The 18,387-nt window shown below is 39.8% G+C and overlaps 1 protein-coding gene across 1 annotated transcript in view; it reads left to right on the top strand.

Annotated features, from left to right (window-relative positions):
* The window catches only part of zmat4a (zinc finger, matrin-type 4a), a 144,219-nt gene that overhangs the window by 121,255 nt on the left and 4,577 nt on the right, over window positions 1-18,387 (top strand).

Below are 18,387 nucleotides of genomic sequence, written 5' to 3'. Positions count from 1 at the left end.
ATTGTTATACTTCTATGCTTAAGCTCTGCAGGAGAATGGATGTTTGAGTAGTGATTCTTCTGAGTGATGTCTTGTCAAGCATTGTAACTAGTAATGTGACATGTGGAGTATTGATCATTGATAGAGCGCAGCCTTACATTGTGGATACACCGTGGACTATTTGTGAGAGCTCTTTTGTTGAACTAAGAGGCAACACTGTTGACTACATCTGTCAGCTTGACTCCTTGTGGAGTCCACCAGCATGTCACAAGCTGTTAATTTTACTAAGGAGGAGGGGAGAATGTTCTTGCCTGTCGTCTCCCAGTCACAATATGTCAATAGCAATTACACAATATTATTCCAGCTGGTGGAGGGCCGGCTGCCAGAAGAGCAGAAGGAGCCCAGAGGTGTTGTAAAGGGCATTGCCGCGTGACCGCACCGAATGGGAGAAACAAGTCCTCACAGCTGATTGGACACGGACCCCTAACTCAAGGCCTGATTGGTTCTTTATGCCTTACAGGTGCGCCGTGGCTGGTCGAGGGCAAACTGAGTTGTTGCCGTCACTTCAGCTTTGTCGTGTTGGCTATCGAGTTTTAGAATACAGGATGTCTATGCCAAGAATAGTACATTTGATCCAAGGTTGTGCATATGCAATGATCAGAATTTCAGTGTTTCAGTCCTTATTTTCAACAATTATAATGAATAAACATATTTTAATATTTATATAGAACTCAGTGTCTCCGAACAGTTTAAATCCATATCAATTGCCATTAAAGTTAAGAAGAATAGTGTTTTTAAATTGTTTCTACTTAGATTGTTTTACTACCTACCACTATTGATTAATAATAGCAAGTTTCTTCTGTTCTGTTATTTAGTACATTTTTAAAATGACATTGTCCTACATTAAATGCTGATAATGAAGAGAGGAGGAGTCAAGTGAAGAGCAGTAACAATTTGGAAGATTGGCCAAACATATTAAAGCTCAGTACCATTTGGGAAAACATTCCTGGAAAACATGATTTATAAAGGTTTTTTAAAAAAGAGGATGTTAAACAGGAGAGAGAGCGAGAGGCGTAAGAAAGAGGTATAGAAAGAGCAAGAGCATGGACATGGACAAAGAAGACAAACATAGTCACGAAATAAAACAATACAGTTAATAAATTAATTAAACAATGTATTCAGACAGGTTTTAAGAAGAAGTCTAAATGCTTTTTAGCTTCAAATACTTTCAAACACTTGCTGTGTGGAAGCAGTGCTCAACACTATACTATAGTTTCCTCCTAGTTAAGGCTTGAGATATGCAGTTGGTCTCTAAATGACACCTCAGAAATCTGCTCTTATGTCCAAGTGTATCTTCACTCAGATGTGGTGGGATTGTTTCTTCCTGATGATCCTCTGCTGCGGAAAGGAGCAAATCAATCTGTGACGGCGGTCCAGGTTAAGGCTGTCGACGATGTCTGCTAGCGTAGCAAAACCAGCCTTGCCATATATCTGGGGTTATGAAGAACAGCCCTATCTGTCCTATCAGGATTCCAAACTACATCTTCTTTGTGATGACATGCAAGGTTTCAGCATGAAATGAGAGATTTAATCCTAATTTACATATTTTGCCATTCTAACAAATAACATGCTGTACAGATAGGGTGTAGAGCTTCATATTTATACCATGGACAGCAAGAAATAGCACAATATCAGCTCACATATGATTGGATTCCTATCATACCAAGGTAACTGAACAGCAGTGAGTTCACCGTCATCACGGCAGAATATCAAATTCAGTGGACGGTGAAGAGAATTTCTCCACAGCAAAACATTGAGACGTCTCAGATTATTGGAGCATGCAGAATATCACTGCCAACCGTCGCAGAAACCTGGCTGCAGTCCGCTACAAGAATTCATCTGATTTGTCGGCAGGGCACAAACATTACAGGTATCAGCTCCTTGCCCGTTACCAAAGAATACCTGAATCAATTTACAGAGAAGAAGATGGATCACTGGCAGAAGCCAACAATGGGACATTTCATAGCAGAAATCTTAAACCCCCACAAATGAAGGCAACATACAGGAGAACCTTTGTTATCCAACACTGCAGAAACACGGTTTTAAACCCATGTTCAGTCACTAACAAGAATCCCTCTGATCTGTGGCCACTTCATAGACATTGCAGTTATCAAAAGCTTGCTCACTACCGCACAATGCTGGATTCAGAGAACGGTGGAGAAAATGTCGCAGGACGACCGTAAGACAACTCAGATTACTGAAGAACCACATATAAACTTGACTTTCAGGAAAGTCATCATGCAGAAACCCAGGCTCAGTCCCCAACAACCATTGTCTGATATGTGTGCACCACGTAATCATTACAGATAAGAATGGCTTTCTCAGTTTTGAAGAATCTTGCGGAGGAAGATACACACACAGTACAAGTTGTCATACATGGACAACAATGTCACCTGTTGGACAAGAATCAGGTCACAAAGGGACAAGTTTCTCACTCAAGTCCAGAGAAGTCTTCATAACCACCAAAGGTTCAGAGGATATTTGAAACAGTGAAGAGACAACTTTTGTGTCAACAGAATCAGGATCATGAGTGTTGTTGGCCTCCAAAAATGGAGAAGACACAGGCTGACCAGGAATGATCATCATTCTACGAGCTATGGAGTCCTGATGCAATATCTAGCTTAACTTAGGTATATTCCAATATTGTACAAAAATAACGGACAATAGATCATAAAAAATAAAATAATGAGGGCAAAGTCTCAGCTCATTTTAAGGAGGTTCCTTCCTACCGTTGCCAACCGCTTGCTCAGAGGAAGTCCAAAGTGTTGTTGGGTTCTCTGTTTAAATTTGTAAGGTTTATACCAGGAGTCGGCAACCCGCAGCTCCAGAGCCACATGTGGTTCTTTCATACCTCTGCTGCGGCTCCTTGTGGCTTTGGAAAATAAATAATGAGTATCTAATTCAAATGAATTTTATTTTATTTCGTTAGTTTTCAAAATGTAATTCTACATTTGAAGATTATGGTGATCTTTTAACATTAAAATAAAATGTTTAATGTTTAAATTTTCAATTTTTTGTCACTCAAAATATGCATCACACTCACCAATGCGTGACACTGTCGGCACTCAGCGTTGCCAACTTGGTGACTTTCTCGCTAAACCTGGCGACTTTCCAAATCCACTTGGCGACTTTTTTTTTTTTTTTGTCAAAAGTGACTAGGGACAAATCTAGCGACTCCTTCTTCTGTTACTGGAGACTGTTCTGGTGTTTTGGAAACTCTGACGTGAAAACACGTATCGGTCTGCAGTTACTGTCCTCAGCGAGCAGCAGTGCTGCCGTCATCTCCTCCCGTCCCAAAGTGCTCACAGGCGGTCAGGAGTCTGGTCCAGTGACGTGCGGTCAGGGGAGGCTCTGCCATCATGGAAAGGAAAAAATATATATTGATAAAATAATTTAAATGGTTATATTTATCCAGTGATTTGTACTATAAAGTCTTTATTTTTTTCATTTAGCCTCGTCAATTTTGATCATTTTTAAATTCAAAATCGCTGAATTTTCGCAATTTCCCATTCAAATGCTTGGAAGAGAAGCTGGTGAGGCAGCAGCAAGCTCAGCCTCACTTGGATTGTGCAATCCCTCGCTACCTACATTTTTACTTACAAGTAAAAGTCAGTTTACTCTTCAGTGTCTCAAAGAATTTGTTTAATTTGTGTTATTATATCAACCTTATCATTTTATACATGTTAACACACAGTTAAATCTCCATGAAGAATCTGTCTACCAGCAGCTGAAGTGTTTTGAGCTACACCATTTTAACACCTAGGAAAGATTTTTCTTCAACAGAGAATATAAAAAATAATTTTTAAAAAATAAAGAAAAAACCTACTGCATACACCATGACTGGAAATATAATACAGCAAATCTCTATTATATTTTTCCACCAGAGATGCTGTGGTTACCATTGCTTTGGCTACAAATGATGGTCTTCAGAGTACTAATGAGAATAGGTTTGATTCTGTGGCCTCTGTGTGGCTCTGTTAGATACTATATTATGATATTCGCATCTCTGTTGACGTCCAGCTGAGCTCTGGGCTTTGTAAAACTGGTACTGTTCGTGTGGATAGCGTTGGCATGGAGTGCATTTTTCTCCATACCATTGCAAATACTTCAAAGGTTTTCTTCGAAGGTCTTCTTTTCTTTCTAGTGCAACTTTGATTTGAGAAACATGCTTCAGAAAAAAAGGGACGCCCTTTTAAATAGAATCAAAGGAGTTTTTTCATTAGTTTTGCGTAGTTCAGAATCAGCATGTAAACAGGAGGCAGGTCTTGTGCCAGGTCTGGTATTTTTGCAACCATAATTTTTCTCTCCAAAATGTTTGGTCCTACACAATCAAAGTGCAGGAAACATCCACTCTGGTGGTGCATCTTCAGGCTTCACTGTGAGCGGAAGTGCAAATGGGCTGAAGTTGCCATTGGCAGCACAGTTCTAATGAAAGCAAAAGAATAAACAATCACGACTGCTGATAATAGGATGTTTACATCCCTGCTACCCATATGAGGACAGTCTGAATCCTGTGGTTGCCTCCCAGTCCTCAGTGCCTCCTGGCTCCTAACGAGGAATGCAGTGTTCCATCAAAATGGTTTCGGGGTTGCCTGTACCTGAAGTAAACTCTGTCAGCCTCGAGAGGAAAAACAACAACAACAGAATTCAAACAGTCTGCCTCTACATGGTGCAACTGTACCAATACTTTACTGTGCACTATTTTTTTCAGTGCATTAAATAAGATTGAAAAGTTATGCTGATATGGTGGGGTGAGGATGGGGCCATGTCAGCCCAAAAGTGTATGGGAAAATGACAGAAATGAAAATGGCTATAAAGTATAAACCAGTTATTTTCTTCGCCCCCCCAGAGTTGAGTTTCGTTAAGTGCCGCAGTAAGTGTTGCATCGTGCTTTGCTCCTCTCGTGTTAGTCTGTCATGATGGGATACAAAAGATTTACAAAGGCCACCTTTATTTTGGGAAACTAAATGTATGATTATATCCAAACACAGCACAACATTGTGCATTATGATGTCAAAGCTTTATTGGTATTTTTATTAAACAGCTGCCAGGCCCCCTAAACGGGGGTGAACACAATGTAAGAAACAGACGGTGTGTGTTGAAGTGACACAGACAACTTTTCAGGTTTTTACCCACAGCGTTTCCAAGTAGCATTACTGTTGGCACAGCTGTCACAAAGACTAGATCACTTTCCGTTTTCCTCTGAGCCTCGCAACTACCAACAACACAGGACACTAAGCAATCAACACCACTTAAGGAATAAGAGGGAAGAAAGAAGGGTTTGTTTTCTGGCTGTAAGAGGCAACACTGCCAGCCTGGCTACTGTCCAAAGCAAGAAACGACCACTGGAGTCTCAGTTTGAAATAGAAACCTTGATGTTAGTACACCGATAAAGTCCGAGTAAATCTCCTGGATGTATAAATAAGCAGGCAGGTTTTACTACTTTCTGATCTAGTAGAAATAAAGCCAGCTGAGTGCTCATTTTGAATTCTCTCAGGTTCCAGAGCACTCACCATTGAGCATATTCCCTTTTGAGGTTTACTCCTGTTTCACTTTGGTTTCTATCACTCTACTTCATCTTCTTCTCCTCAAACAACAGAGTTCTTTTTCCAGGCCAGCCAGAGTTTCCATAGTTAACCCAGTTGTTCTCTTAACCATAGACTGAGCCTTTGTTTTCCTAGAAGATTTTGTATCTTTGGCAGACAGATTTGTATCGTGAAACGGAGGCTTATAGGAAACTTTCTCTATCTAAGCACCTGTTGTACCATTGCTCTATAGCCCTAACATTTCCTTCATAGAAACAAGTTAAATCAAAAAGCTTGTTTATTGCCACAATAATCACACCTGCAGAAACTTAACTGAAGTTTTCCTCCCTTGGATACACTTTGTATCTGTACATTACTGCTGCCAGAGATTCCAGAATAATGTGCTTCAGATCTCTCCTGACCTCACGACATGCCCCATCCTTCATGAAGGCTGGTTTGCTTGATGTGGACGATACTCCACACTGACAGGGAGTCTTGGTATTTCAAAGTTCTCTGGTGATTTCCTCTGATGCTCCGTAAGTAAAGAGTGCTCAGAGGAGTCTAAAGTAGCTCACTCTGCCTGCTCTGCACTCCCTGTCTGACTAGAGATGATAGTAATTACAAGGGATTATCTTCATCATTGCTGTCACAGGTAAATCAGCAATGTCATTCAGGAAAGACAAGCCATTACCGAAGTCCTTAGATTGGAGAGTAAATTTTTAACGAACGTCCAGATGTTCTTCCAACTGACTAAGTATAGTGTATCAATCATCGCTGACTTTACATTCACCTCTGTCACCTTCATGAACTATAACTTGCACACTGATTCCCTGCAATGAATAAGGCTTAATCATGGAGGTGCAAGAACTTTGGTTTATGCCATATTTAGCTGACTCTACATTTAGCAACAGATGTGGTGTTTCAGAGTGACAAGCAAACTGCCTCTAGTTGGATATGATGCTAAAGGGAACTGGTTTGAGTTCAGAAAGTTGAACTGACAATGTGTCAAGATCACTATGCAGTTCAAAACAGTGCAAATGTTCAAGGCACAATGCTTATGGGCTTTGCACCATGTCTGGACAGTATGTAATTGCATGTATATAAGACACAGAATGAACAAACACTCTGACAAGAATTGCTCTTCAGTGTGAACATTGTCAGAGAATGGTATGATGTTGGAACTTCAGGCTCCTTCCATTTGAGCCCTTGGCTTGGAAGAACATGCTGGCACAAAAATTATAATTGCTTGCCATGACAGAAACCTGGGTTCAGTTCGTAGCAAGTGTTCTTCTGGTGGGCACTGTGTAAACGTATCATGGATCAACTGCCTTCCCACTACTGCTGAATCTCTGGATCATTTCCCATTGAACAACGTTACAAGTTTGGCAGAAAAAGTTGTGTTGTTGTTCAACCTTATCTCCATAGTAAGAAGCTGATGGAGGGAATAGGTTTTCAGAGTCTTTTACTTGCATAACTGAATGTTCAGAACTACTTGGAAATTAATTAATTCCAATGATAGCTTTCAAACAAAAGGAAGATGATAAGTGTTAAGTTCCCATTGTCTGTTCAGCTATTTAAGGGGTTTAATACTATGCAGATGAATCAAAGAATACACTGCTCCTTTAATCCACTTATTACAAACATAGATCTCAATGATAGAATCATTAGAGATTTGGATGTTAGTAAAAGAAGGTTAATGTTGGAAACTTAAAGCCAGCTTTATCTGTGTCTACATCTCGTCCCACAATGCCTGCATTTGCAGTGTGATAAGAGGAGACGGATTTGCCAACATCAACACAGTCATTATGGAGAGGCTGAAAATGTCAGCATGCTAGCTGCACTGTTCAGCACTTGGACTAATGAGTGTTTCTCTCCAGCGATTATCAATTAGTAATGAAGTGGCAAATCATCCTATCAGGCAAAACCAGCAGTGTGAGCCTGTGGAGAGGAGAATGGGACCGCAGCAGGCTTAGCAGGCGGCCGGGCTGGTGGGACGGAGAGGGAGGCTGGGATGATGCTGCTGCTGCTGCTGCCGGAGAGAAATCCTTCACACCTTCTACTCACAGCACTTTTTTGCATTTCCTCTTTTCATCTTTTCATGTTCTTTGTCTCTTCTCTCGCCCATCCCGTTCTTGCCATCCTTTCTCCCTGACCTCCAGTGCGTCCTCACACACTTCTCAAAAACGGGCAGTCTGACTCTTAAGAACTCCATGTGATGAAATATTCAGCAGCTGCCATAAAGGAGGAGGTGCCATCGTCCACGGCTCTGCATATTGTTGTTGTGTGTACAGAGCTGTGCAGCTATGGGAAGCTGATGGCAACGACAGGCTTGGGCAGACCATTAGCACTTTTAGCACAAATGTAGAGCCCCTCCAGGGGTCATCTGTAGCTCTGGCTCACACAGCTCCCTGCTCCAACCACCACATGATAAAAAAAAAAAAGAAGAAGCTTTTTGTGCTTCGTGAGGAGGTCTATAAATGTTTTAAAGCTGTCTGTATATAGAGCAAGGGTGCAGAAGTTTACTGTCTAAGCATACTGTGAAACTGATACAGCCGCTCACCTTTGCTCTTCAGCTTTAAGATGATTCGGCTGAACTTTCAAATTTGAATCCTCCAGCAGCCTGTTAGATCCTCTCCCCTTATATCTGCTGCTTATTCTGCTTAAAGCTAATTGAGAGTAGCTTCAAGATGAGCTGTTTCATTTACTGTAACTGTGAGGACTGTAATGTTTGCAGAAATGTAAATGGGATGGAAAATGAATGTGTAGCAGATAGCCCATTAAGACGCTAATGTGAACAGATTGTGTAAGCACGTCTCCCTGTTTAAAAAGAGAAGATGTTGTCTTTTTCTCTAAGTTAATGTTTTGGGTTTTTTTTTTCCTGGAACTACAACAAAGATAATAGGTTGAAATTGGCTGCAGAATTAGTTAAAACCACTTGTTTCTCACTAATACTCTTTTCCTCCATTTTTTAAATCTCATTGAATGTGAGGTAACACGAGGGCAGGGATTGCTGTGGCATTTTTGACAATAAAAAAACTATTTTAAGGTAATGTTTCTTTCAGTATTTTATGTTCAGTATGTACTGTTCAACTTAGAATTTCTCGCTTCTATTTTCAGTGCACTTTAGAACTTTTAAAAATCGGTTGTTGTAACTTGAGGTCGACTGATTTTTAATCATGTTGAAGTTAAATGAACGCACTACTGAGAGATCACTCAACTCAACTATTGAAGTTCTATGAGAAGCAAAATTACTTTTGACTTCCAAGCCTGCATTGTTTAAACTCACCAGAGACTCTTTTACATTAAATTCAATCAAGGCTGTTTTCAAAGTAACGGAGACAAGGTGAACCATGCTGAATGTTTGCACTGAATTTAGCCTCTAAACCTTTACACTTATTATGTATTTACTTTGTCTTTGTACTGGCTCTGCTACAACGTGACCCTGACAACAACAGCTGCCTCATCCTTATGGTAAATAAGAAAGAAATAAACTTAGAAGCAGGCAACATTTGTTTTTTGAAATAAAATCCATGTCTTTATTCTTAGTTGTATTGCTCTTGAAGTATTCATGCAGTGAGGTGTAGCACAAAGAAACTGCACAACTTGACCTTTCTGCCAGCTGCTTATTTGACTGATGAACTGTTGACTTGAAAAATATTGTTTAATTTAACATCACATTTAATCACAGTTACAAATTGCATAATACTCCAAATTAATGTAATATATTTAGAAAGTCTTCATCCCTTTTAACACTCCCTGAATAAGTAACAAAGTCCCTAACATTTCACAGTGTGCAGCATATCCAAATAAACTGCAGAACTTCCTGATGAAACTGTTTTTCTGCACCAAACAGTAATCCGGTTTTAAAAATTACAGCTGCCTGCTGACAATACCTGCCAGATTGTATGGATATAAACATATAATAATGGATTTGCTTTTTATCGCAATGATTCAAAAGTTGTGGTGAAAAGACAAGTGCAGGTCGCCGTTGTACAAGTACACAGTGGCAATTCTGGACATCTGAGGGCCAAAGGGAAAGTCGCCATCAGGGGTTAGCCTCCCCAGCTGATGTGCTTCCGCAAGTAGACTACTGTATGTGAACACCTCAGTGGATAAAACAGATGCATTTGTTTATGTTGGACACTACGCACATGATTTTTACAATTTCTAATTCACACAGTATCCCACCAGTATAGTTCTCACATCGGCAGGTTCCAGACAATCTTCTTTACCCAATTACGAAAGGATATCCCCTCGACAGCAGGTTATAGTGAGATATTTCTAACAAATACCAATTTAATGATATGATTTTGTCATGCTCTGGCTTCCTCCCACACAGTCCAAAAACATGTTGAGGTTAATTGGTGATTCTAAATTGTCTGTAGGTGTGAATGTGAGTGTGCTTGATTGTCTGTCTCTAAGTGTAGCCCTGTGATAGACTGGTGACCTGTCCAGGGTATCCCCTGCCTTCACCCTGAGTCTACTGGGATAGAGTCCAGCCCCCCCGTGACCCTAGTGAGGATTAAGTGGTGTATAGATAATGGATGGATGGATTTTGCAATGGAAGTAATATCATATCTAACAATAGAAGATTTGGATAGACTAGATGGTTGTAGAACATCTAAGACTCATCCTAATAATGACCAAGATAAGAGCCTAAAGGTAAAGGTAGTGAAAATGCCCTACAAATAGAGTGGTACAGTTCAATAAACTAAAAGGAACAAATTAAACCATTACCATATACCAAAACAGCATTTAGATTAAATTAAATATTTAAATAAACAGTTTTATATGATCAAATATGAATCAATTCAACCTAGACAAAATGTAATGATAAAAACATCAGATGAGCGAAGATAAATGAATAGTAGTTTTTGACTTATTACAATATAAAATTTGGAAGGCAGCCCTTTTTATTTACATTTTTAAGTTGCAGTAACAAGTTATAAACCCAACAGGTCTGACTGATGCACCCCTATTTCTTACATTAGTGTCAACAGTATAATCACTTCATCTGAAAGTACAGCATCATCCAAATGTAAATGTCGGTAGAGCAAAGTGGCTGATCAGCACAGATGCACCGTCCTGCCGAACCACCATCACCGTCTGTGTATTGCCTTGTTGCCTTCAATTTCCCATCATACACACACACACACACACACACACACACAGCAGCTTCATTACAGTGAATGCCCAGAGACCACAATCACTAACACAGCCCTTCCCCAGGGTTTCACTGTGTTAATAACTTTGTGGCTATAGATTAAATGAAGCTTTATTTGGAAACATGTGCCCTGTGAGGAAAATATGAACTGCAATGATGAATGTCTTTTTTTCATATGGAACCGCTCGACAAGATAGAGCCACACAGGTCTGCTGAACTTTGGTGCTAATCAGTAGGATTTATTGATACAGATGTTGATAGCGATCGTGCTTCAACAGGCTGACACTGCAGATACATGACCTAAGTGTCTGGGTATTGTACCAGTGCTAATCATGTTACAGTCTGTTAAATGCATAAGTGTGGTGCTAGCGGTGTTTTCATTTGCCTTGTGACTGTAGTGTATGTCTGACATGCAGTCAACAGGAAGAAAACCTGAACATACAGAACACTCCAAGAATGAGTGAATGATGTTCAAGTTATTATGATGCTCAGGCGCTTATTAGGGTCCGAGCACCCAAAAGGGTGCAAAGATTCTATTGGGACTGCTCGGTTTTTTATTATTATTCATGACAAAGAGACGCGTTTTTGAGGTCCTAAACATACTCGCACACGCACAAAACTTAGCACACACATCAGACCCGGCAAAAAATTTTATAATTAGGGGGAAATACACACCTCAATAGAAAAATGGCTCAACAGCGCCACCTAGAAGAAAGGGCCCCCGAACACACTTTCACATAGAGCCATGAAATTGCACACACGTTATACATGCCGAGACACACAAAAAAGTCTCAAGAACACACATCTGAAACCTAAATATGTAAACCTAAATATGTAACTTTGACACAAGGAGAGTTTTAGGGGATGAATCAATGACCAAAGAGAGAATTTGATATTTATAGCAAAAATATGCAAGGTATTTGTGGAAACCCTCAAGGTGTGGGCTGGAGGTTGATGGCCGTTTGACACTATCTCCAAAGATCTAAATACAGGAATGGGATTTCCTGCTGCTCCCAAATCAAACAACATGTTATTGGTGCTCGCCTAAGATTTTACAGTTTTTTTATACCGGCAAATACTTCTGAAGACAGCTAGAAAACAACTGTTCTCTGAGATCCGGTCGATTCTGAACTCTAAATCTGTTCTTTCAGTCTAACATTCATCTTCTGGAGGCTTGAAGTGCTCGCTGTGGTGAAGGCCTGAGTAATAAGAACGCACGGCTTTGTCGATTACTGCAATTATGTAGAACTAAAGGTATACAAAGAGAAGATGACTCCCAGGTTCTCTTTATTCCACAGGAATATAATGGAGCTCCTATAAGGGGCTGAAATATCAGACATACTGCAGACTCCTTTATCTTCCTACATTCGGTCTCCATGCAGCAGCTAAATGAAACATGAGCTGCAGCCTCTGCATCTGTCCTGCCTCAATGGTAGGAGTGACTGAGTGAAAAAGCATCCCGGGTCTAGTGACTGACAACCAGACAATGTAAAGAGTGACAGCAGGCAGCTCAGTTCAGTTGACCATCAGCCAACAGTTCATTGAACTGCCTGAGTGGCTGCCAACTGCTTTCCATAGTGTGATTAGAGTGTTGTCTTGGTGATTTCTTGGACATCAGAAACATGACTGCTTGGCTTCCGCTCGGCATCACCTTGTGACATTATAGAAACTCAGGTTTGATCGCATTTAAATCCACTTACCAATTAGACTCTCACTGTGAAGGAAGTGTGCCTACATGCTGTCATTTTCCTGGTTTTCTTTATCATTCTTACTTGGGTTATGTACTTTACCTAATGTGATTTCCAGCACCAGCAGACATAAGACGCAGCCACTAATCATCTTATTTCATTCCAGGGAGGATGGTATTATATATTTAATAATGCAAAGCAGACAAGAGAGTAGGAAAACAAATTAAAATGGTTACTCTATATTCTCTATGGGATTAGTCGTTCTGAATACTGTTTTCTGAGCTGCGTAAAAGCAAAATGTTAATAAAAATCTTCAGTGTGACTTTTTGGCTTCTTTATTTTTTTTTTGACAAATGCCTCAGAGTGAGATTGATATAGAGATGGCAGAGATGACAGCTGATTGGTAGAGAGTGATGTATTGGTTTTGACAGAACAACTCAGCCTTCTTAAAATGAACCATAGCATACTGCAGTCTGTGTAACTGCTACAAGTCGACCAATATGACAACACCAGTCTGTATGGTCAGTCCAGAAAACACGAACACCCACTGCCTCTATTTTTACTGCCTCATTCATCTGTGACCTCTTGTGATTTCTATTTCTGTGTGCTTTTAGTACTCATTTGAGATCAACTGTGATTGCTGGGTCAAACTCACAGACAAGATGGCTGACTAATAGTGCAGTTCTGATTTAGTTCATCATTATTTACTATATATAGTTACTGGCCTGTATTTGTACTCTGCATATAGTAGATACAATTTATTTCAGCAGAATCAGATAAAACTTGCAGTGACTTGATGTTGAGCTCTTATCTGTATTACTTTTTCAAACCAATTTAGAGAAAAGTTAACTTGTAAATCAAGCCCCTTTAGTTTTCTACAGGAAAACTGATCGCATTCATTATTGTTATTCTTATTTAATAATCATGACCTATCAAAACTTACAATCTGGTAATATTAAACTATAATAGTGGTAATCAGCGCTCTGTGAGTGCATTGAAATGTCTAATATTAAATACACACAGAGTGATGAATTATAGAAGTCCTATGATAGAAGTGCTGTGTAAGCGCAGTCCATTTATCTTTGGCCAATAATTAACTACAGCGAAATAAATTTGCAATAGTGTCACAGTTGACACCATAGCTGGTTTCCAATTTCCAGCTTAAACTTTTACTTGCTGTAGTTCATTAAGATCGTTATTTATGGAACAGGCCTAATAATAAGAATAAATTACTACAGCCATGTTAATGGTTTTGTGAGACTATTGGCATGGTAACATGTCTAATGTTTACTGTGATCACTGGTGTAGTTTAGTGTGTTATTATGCTAACATTTGTAGGTTGGGTGTAAGCAGACAGTGCAGTTGAGGATGCCAGAAAGAGCAACAGTTTTGCCAGTATTTGGGCATAAACCGATACATCAACTAGATACAGTGTAGTATATTCATATATTTATAGTAGTACATTATAAAAACTGACGTGATGATGATGCTAGAATAAAAGTCAGAGGATCAGAATTATTAAAATGCATCCTCTCTGGACCTTGCATGTTATTTGCTTTATCTGAAATTCCAAACTCACATGATATGTAGTGTGCTGAAATATTATATGAGATTTTTTTGGTATGTCCAAAACCTTAGTATGAATCCAATAATGTGCAAAGTTTATATTATTTCCTTCTGTTACTCTTCAGTTTATAGCGAAGTATAGGGATTCACTGTCCACTGAGAAGAAAATGGAGTGTAACATATTGGCAATTCTGTGTGATATCATGTTGGTTCCTGTTAAAGAAAAGGGAATGAAGTTGATGGGTGACCATGGTAACATACCTCCAACCGGCAATGAGGCTTGCAGGAAGTGTTGCGTTATTATGCTGAGCAGTGCGTCTGAAAAGAAGCACGCTACGGTTTATTCACCCAAAAGTATGTTGAGCGATACAAGACACGTTGAGTATGTTGTGCATAGTTTCAGACACAGACACAGCTTTTTAATCAAAAAAGTTTTGGCTCTAGAAGTGATTCCACACTGAAACCAGGGTGCCACTTTGCAAACCAGATACCAATCTGTATACAGGTCAGTGAAAAACAAGCATGATTGTATTAATTACCTGCAAGCTGTTCGCATCTCACTTAAAATGTTGACTTCAATCCGAAGGAATAAAGTGAATCATGTCAGGATACTGCACAAATGTTTATATTCCCATGGCATGTTCAAGGTTTTTCCCCTTTAAATAACATACAGCAACTTATGGTGTCTTCATTGTTTGTTCTTCATTTTCTACAATTTTGTGATTCCCAATAATTGACTTTTCGGGGTTTGTAACCTCAGTTTTTTTTTTGTTTGTTTGTTTTGTTTTTTTTAAAAAAAAAAGAAAAACTCTTCTAACAGTTAAAGTTTGTTATAGTTAAACAGTGATCAACTTTGATGTTAATCCATGAGCTTGTCCAGATGTTTAAGTCTTGACAACAGCGGTGGCCATTATTAGGATGTGGCTTTTGCTTTTGTTACAAATTTAAAAAATGAACACTTTCAAATTCAAATTCGATCAACATAATCGCTTATTCTTTTTTGGATGAATCACAATGTCAGTATTTTTTTCTGCAAGTGCAGCTGACAGGGTGTGAAAATAAATCACAGTACAGGAAAGAAAACATAAACTCACTTTAACTCCATACTGTGCTACAGCTGGTGTTTTCGCTCCCATCCATTATCATGGCTGTCATAAAAGCAGTCCATTATGCTTCATGTCTGCTCTGCGTCTGCTGCGCATCTCGTCTGAACCGGCCCTAAAGATGATTTCAGACTGAGCAGCACATATTCACAAAGTGCTTCTCGGGGTGAGGCAGCTCCTCTCGAGTGCAGAGAGAAAGTTCTTCACAGAGAGAATCAAGATATATTCATGTTCAGAGCAATTATGAAAATGTACAACAAGCACATTCTAAAGATATGTTGTGGCAAATCTGTTTCCACCATTTGTGGGCACTTGTGATACTTCAGTTGTTACATACCTTAATAGGGAGCGATGCCATCGACCGACCTCATTGGCTGTGAAATTAATCTGCCATGACGTCTGCTTGGAAACATTTCAAACCCCCACCCACCACGTACGCCTCTCACCTGGCTTTGCAGACACCCAGCTAGCTTTTTAAGAATGAACCTAATAGCAGACAGTGACGTGGCTATTACAGATAAAAACACCTAAACAATAAACTGGCATCCAATCTGGTGTTCTGAAAAAAATAAAAAAAATAGATAGAGGAAAGGTTTGTGAGTCAAATAGAGAGGCTGAGAAATTACACTAAGGTGACAGGCCAGCTGGTTCAAGTCATCACCCAACATTAATATGAGCATGACGCAACGATGAGTAAATCTGTGCTAACAAAGCTTAATCTGAAAGAGAGCAACAGTGTATTCTGGCCAGTGACGTATTGTCACTATTCTCAGCACAATGTGAGAGGCACGCTATGGGAGGGGTGGGAAAATGAACAGCTATGGTGTAAAGCTTCAAAGTAAATGCAACATGCAGGCAGTAATTCATCATTTAAATCCTTGCATTAATAAGGTACTGTTCAGGAAAGCGATGTGTTCGCCTCAAACTGGTTTGCTTAAAATGACGTGGTCAGAATGCAGGTCTAAGAGGGGGATTGTTCATACATACGGAATGGCACCGACTTTGATTCTTCGAGCTGGGTCTACACAGAAGGCGAAGCATGAGCAGCCCATTAGCGGGCAACAACTCCATCTATGTCTACACAGTGTTGAGTCTTAGTCACTCACATTCTGTGGGTACTCAGAGGCCAACACACAATCACTGTACGTCCTCAGATAAAACACAAGCCCAAAAAAGATGTGAAGCCCAAAAATATACTTAAAGTTGCATTTAGTGGCATGTAGCAAAAGAAAAACATGAGCCACTATGCCAACTGTGGAAACAGCTGGACAACTGGAGGAAAAACCAATTTAAAATCACAAAGACAAAAGATCATTCTGTATTTGTGCACAGAAAGAAAAACCATGGATCTTTACCCTTTTCGCCGTATGTGCAGGCACATACAAGTTGAATTGTTGTAAGCACCACCTTTTAGCCACATGAAGTGTGTTATCTATGACAGAAAATTAATTAAAGTCATTGAAGCTGCACAATGTTTTTTAACATGAGGGCAAACTCAAAATGGACTACCTAGCTTCCCCCTGTGATTGTTCAGTCTGTCAAAGTTTGTAGTAGTCATAGCTGGCAGGCATTTACGCCAATAATGTTAGATGTTCAGTAGTATAAGTCAAAGTTTGGAATTCAACATTTGTCATCTTGCTCTTTTGAAACTGGACATAATGAGCCAGTGGTGGAGCTGACTGAGAAGTTAAGTACACGGTGATAAGGTTGCAAAAGCAAAAAAAAAAACGGTTACAACTTAGCTTTAAAACATATCTGACCATGTGATCTATTTCACTCTAAGTGGGACCATAATGAACACCATCCTGTATTGAAGGACAACTTAAACAAGAGATTAAGACAATAAACTTATCAGAAAAAATGTGTACTGAGGTAACAAATCAAATTAGAAATAAGGTTAAGTTGGGCTTTTTTGTGCAACCAGAGGAGCTGTCACCTGCTGACTGTCTGGCAGAATGCAGTTAAAATCACTACATTGGCTTCACTTTGCAGACCTCTCGTCTCTTTTATACAGTCTATGCTCCAACCATCGCGAATAAACCTTTCTGTGAGTAGTTCATGTATTTCCAACCACTGTAGCCAATCCCAAACCCACTCCAGTGCAACAGCAAACCGATAGCACCACTCAGAAACAACTTGAGGAAAGCACCAAGGAGTTGGCCTGACGTCTAAACTCCTACCACCAATGTGATTGAGCATCTGTGGGATGCACCAGAACAAGTTCGATCCACCAAGACCCCATCCAACCCACAGGACCCAAAGGATCCGCTGTCACTGTCCCAGTGCCAGGCACCACAGGATCCAAAGAGACCCTGTGTCCATGCCCCAATGGCTCAGAGCTGTTTTGACAGCAAAAGGTAGACCTACACAATATTAAGCAGGTTCTTTAATGCTGTGGCTGATTAGTGTATGTTTAAACTTAATGATTCAATGTGGCTTTGGGGATTCAGATAGCCTTAAGATATCAAAAAAATTTAAAGTCTAAATAAAACCAAGAGGCAAAGGGAGAGTTTGCATTCGAAACTGCATAAATGTATTTGTGTTGCATAATCTTACCTCCTACTCTACTGTATCTTTGAGGAAATAGCCGCTAAATGCTATCTCGGTTTTATCTGGACACCAAACACTTAAAATGATGAACAGAAATGTGGTTTGATTGTCCTTTAGGAGACTCCAAATGTTTTTGGTATTTCCCTTGACAAAACTCTGACATTGCCGACTGCTCAATTTTAGTGCTATCATCATCACATTGGAGACAGACTGTCCAACCTAGTGGCTCTGGTTTTATTAGATTTCTATGCTTGCCAGGCATGCTACAAAGCTTTTATTTCCATAAAAATCCTGGTTTACGTGATTTTAAAACAAGTGATGTAGTTCAAGAGAATGCAGATGAAGTAAAAGGAAATGTTTCAACCATCTACTGACCTGATCTGACCACTTGCAAAGAAAAAACTCAGTCCATAACATAACACAGTGTGAACTCCGTTGTCAGTCGTGTTCTCATACATCAACCAGCTCCTTCTTTGTGATTATACTGGTCTCTAATGATTTTGCAATTCCGAATGTAGCTGCCAGAAGAAGACGCAGTGCTTTTTGATTTTGTCAGCGCTCACTCCAAACCACTAAATTTTGACTGCAGCCTAGCCTGTCCAACACCCCGACAGACAAATTGTGTTTTCCCAGACTCCATCACAGCCGTTAATCACGGATGCATTTCTAGCAGATGCGATTTAGCACGTTGTCTCCCTCTTTCTCCCTTTTTAGCTCTTCCTTCTATAGAGGCTCACTGTTGCAATTCTCAA

Source organism: Stegastes partitus, unplaced genomic scaffold, assembly GCF_000690725.1.
Source record: "Stegastes partitus isolate 25-593 unplaced genomic scaffold, Stegastes_partitus-1.0.2 Scaffold84, whole genome shotgun sequence".
Lineage (NCBI taxonomy): Eukaryota > Metazoa > Chordata > Actinopteri > Pomacentridae > Stegastes > Stegastes partitus.
The sequence above is the reverse complement of the archived record's forward strand: the minus strand, read 5'-3'. Positions and strand labels throughout refer to the sequence as shown.